This window comes from Rousettus aegyptiacus, unplaced genomic scaffold (assembly GCF_014176215.1).
Source record: "Rousettus aegyptiacus isolate mRouAeg1 unplaced genomic scaffold, mRouAeg1.p scaffold_m13_p_11, whole genome shotgun sequence".
Classification (NCBI taxonomy): Eukaryota; Metazoa; Chordata; class Mammalia; order Chiroptera; family Pteropodidae; genus Rousettus; species Rousettus aegyptiacus.
Genome location: NW_023416286.1, coordinates 50,177,082 through 50,181,338, shown reverse-complemented (window position 1 = coordinate 50,181,338; position 4,257 = coordinate 50,177,082). Strand labels below are relative to the sequence as shown.

The 4,257-nt window shown below is 39.7% G+C and overlaps 1 pseudogene; it reads left to right on the top strand.

The window, feature by feature from the left end:
- Positions 1-228: 228 nt before the first annotated feature.
- On the top strand, positions 229-347 carry LOC118609753 (annotated as a pseudogene).
- The last annotated feature ends 3,910 nt before the right edge of the window (positions 348-4,257 follow it).

Genomic DNA, 4,257 nt, shown 5'->3' with positions numbered 1-4,257 from the left:
TAGATAAGGTGATAATGGAATTTGAGACTAGGTTGCAGAGGCTCTCGAATAGCTAGAAAAAAAAAAGGCTGAAATTTGTCACATTATAATTCTTTTGAGTTTGCTTGTTTGTCTGTTTGGTTTTTGAGTTGGAGAATGTCATAATAGTAATTTGATAGAGGTGAGAACTCAACACCAAAAGAAGAGGAATTATCAGACACCAAAAAAGGGGAATTAAATCAATGAAGGGTCTACAGCCATGCTACCCTGAACAAGCCCCATCCTGTCTGATTTTGGAAGCTAAGCAGGGTTGGGCCTGGTTAGTACTTGGATGGGAGAACACCTAGGAAAACCAGGTGCTTTAGGCATAAAAAATAAAACAAAAAATAAGGAATTGTAAACTAACAAGATCCTTGCAATCTGTGAGTTTAACGAAGGGTTGCTTCGCCAATAAATAAATAAATAATAAATAGGTCAATGAAGGAAAAAGTCCCCCCAAAAAGCAAAAGCTATAACCAACCAACCACGTCAACATTTGCTCACACTTGTGCAAGGAGTATTGGTTATATTCAGCCAGAGAAAGACCCAAAAGATTAGTTAGGAGCTGAAAGGGCATAGAGAATTCGGACTCAAGTGACAGCAGTGAAATGATCAAGGACAGGGTAAGAATAACAGTGTGAAGGAAAAATTCAAAGGGCAAGGAGATGACAGGCAGCAAGAAGTATGAGTAGGCTATGCCATTCTTTCTCTATGCCAAAACATGAAACGTTGCCATCATATTGCTATATTGGATCTAACATCCTCTGCTCTGAGACCTTCCTCCAGCCCCTCTCATCAGAGAGGAAAATGGTGCCTGATCTGTCCATTTGGTCTTTCATACCTTAACTCAGGCTGTTTATTGATGATTGCTCTTCCCATTCTTTTTTGTTCCTTTCAATATTCTTCTCAATCTATAGTTTTCAGGATCATTCACACACACACACACACACACACACACACACACACACCCCAAATTTTTCTCTACTGATCGATTCTATTTACCTTCATTTTTGGGTAAATCCCTTAAATTCTCTCTGCTTCTGTTTCTTCATATTTGAAGTGATGGGTTTGGGTTGATGTCTTTCAGATACTCAATGACTATCTCTCTTCATCCAGGAAGTATTTTCTGATTTGTCCAGTAACCTGTGCTCTGTTCCCTAATTTCTCCTCTGTGTTATTTCAGCAATCGCATTAACATCCCCCAAGGCAAAAACGATGGCTTGCACTTCTTTAATTGCCCAGGGCATTGAAAAAAGCTACTTTACTTTACAGGTTTCTGATAACAACAAATTGTTGAATTAATGCAAGAGACAAATTCTAATGGAAAATTCCATCTCTCTCTAATAATATACAAACTCTAGTGAAGAACAGGATCTCCAACTGGAGAGTAAATAGTAGAAATTCAGTAGATGCCTATTGACAATCAGATGGTAGCAAACTCTTTAAAAATCGATGTTACAGTATTTTGATATTCACAAATATACAATTCTTCTCAATAGGGCACCATTTTATGTAACTAACAATGTTCCTGAGGCATCAATATTAAGAAGTTAGGAAAAGATCTGCCCTCTTTTTCCTTACAGGAAGAAAAATACTTTTAGTTTCAGCCTCAAGCTTCTCCCTGAATAAGAACTTAAGAACATTTTGAACAAAAGTCAGGCCTTGACCACATCAGTCATTTTCCCATATTAACCTTTTTAAATCACTAGACAGCCTCATTGTAAAAGGGGTCACTGAAAATTATAAGATGCAAATCGGCAAATGCAGGGCCATGGAGAATGTTTTGCTGATAGTCACGCTTTTTGATAGGTCAAAAGGAAACCAGGCCTGCAATGCAGGTATGGCCAGGTGTGTTTCCCACCAGCCTGGCTGAATCATCATAACAAAACCTGTGTTTATAGAGCTCTTTACCTGGGGGAACACCCAGAGGTCTCTGTCACTCTCTTTAAATTTGGTATCCTCTGGAAACTGTAAGAAACCAATATTCTCATTTTGCAAATTTGGAAAATGAGGTAGAGAAGGACAAGTTCAATTCCCCTAGAAATAGCTAATGAGTTGTATCAATGTCCAGGTCTTTTGGTTTCCAAAACGTGTGCTAGTCATTAGGGAGCCTGCCTGTGTCTGGAACTTCAGTTTGGCTCTTCATTGAAAATCTCTAAGCATAACAGTGCTTTCCCCCCAACCCAAGTGTCAATTGTCGAGTCTCAGGTCTTAATTCTTTGGTTTCTCTCCTAAACGTGATATCGTGGAGCTCCAGAAACTGCTTCCAAGGCCATCATACTCCACCACCATTGGGAATAGTTTTTGTCAGTCATTTATCTCTGTACCTGTTACTCCAGCTACATATGTGGAAGTTTCGGATTTAAACATTTACCTTTTCTTCATTTATTTCTTATCTTTAGTGTTCATTCTAATATTAATGATTGATTTATTTTCTCTACTATATGCCAGGCACTATTCTAGGTTCTTGAGATAAATACTACTGAAAAAATAGACTTAGCTCCCTGTCCTCATAGAATTGACATTCTATCCAAAGGAACATAACAATAAATACTAAGCATAATAGATAATGAAATAATAGAGAATGTTAGAAAATACTAAGTAATACCATGGAGGAAAATGTAGAGCAGAATAAAAGGGACCAGAAATAATGACAGCAAGGCATAATTTTAAATAGGGTATATCTGGATAAGTCTCATTGAGAAGGTAAGACTTGAAGGATATTTGGGGCAAGAGTAACTAAGCAGAGGAGCCAGGCAGTGCACAGCCCCTAAGGCAGGCAATTCCTGGCGTTTTTGAGGTCTTGTGGCTATTGTGAGAACTCTAGGTCTTATTCAGATTAAAATGACAAGCCTCTGCAGGTTTTGAGCAACTGAAAGTCTTAATCTGTCTTTAAAGAGGTCATTCTAGCTACAGATTGAGAATAAGGGCAGAGTAAACTAAGGCCGAGCAGTTAGGAGGCCATCACAGTAATCCAGAAAAGAGTTTATGAGGGCTTGGAGCAAGGAGCAGCAGTGGAGGGGTGAAAAGTGGTTGGATATTTTGTACATCAAGTGATCTGAGAGCAGAACCAAAAGTAATTTCTGACAGGTGGTTTTGTGCCCCGGACAATAGAAAACATGTTGCCGCCTCCACTTCGAGGTGGGGCAAGCTACAGGGAGTAGCTTATAAGGAACAGATCAGAAGTCAATTTGGAGTATGTTGACTTTGAGGTGCTACTGGGTAGGCAAGCAGAGATGCTGAGAAGTCAGCTGGGTAAGCAACACTGGGACTTGGGAGAAAGGTCTAAGCCAGAGTTACACATGTAGGAGTCTTATGCATATTGATGGTATTTAATGTCTTGACCTGGGTAAGAATTATCAAAATGAATGGTGACCTAGAGGAGAAGGGGGTCTGTCCTTGGACACTTAGACACTAAATCCAGGAGAAGAGAAATAGCTACCCAAGAAAACTGAAAAGGAACAACCAGTGACAGGAGGAGAGATGAGAAGATGTGGTATCCTGGAATTACCAGGTAGAGGGAAGAAACAAATATGTTAAATACTATTGATGGATCAAGTGACCTGAACATAGAGAAATGGGGAGGTCACTGGGGACTTGGCAAGAGCAGCTTCGTGTGAAAGTAGACATGGAAGTAGAATTTATGTGTGTTTGAGAAGGGATGAGAGAAGAGTTTGAACCCAGATGGTAGAAACAAATCTTTTGAAGGGTTTTCCTACGAAGAAAAGTAAGTAAGTGGGGTGACAGCTGGAGGGAAAATAAAGTCAGAAGAAAGCCTGTTTAGGCGTTTTGTTTTGCTTTGTTTTGTTTTTAAATGGAAGATACAGCAGTATCTTTATATGGTGATGGGATTGATGCAGAGGAAACGAGGAGATTGGTAATGAAGATGGTAGAAAACTGCTGGAGAGATAGATGTCCCTGAGTAAAAGGGAGAGGAGGGATTGAATATGAAAGGGGAAGGATTGTCTCAGAAAGGAGCAAAGGAGCAGGTGGTCGCCCATGGAGGCAAGCAGGAGGGAGGATAGGGTGGGACTGGAGGCCAACACCAATGTCCAAGTGCTTAATAATATCTTCAGTTCAATGTCAAAAGTTACAATATATTAAAATAATGTCAACAATCAAACTCATACTTTATTATTTTTCTAGGTCCCCCCCTCCCCCCCGTGCATTTGCCGTGTCTTGTCATTATAAAGGTGTTTACTGTTATCTACAACAGACCCATCATTGGCAAGTAGTCTT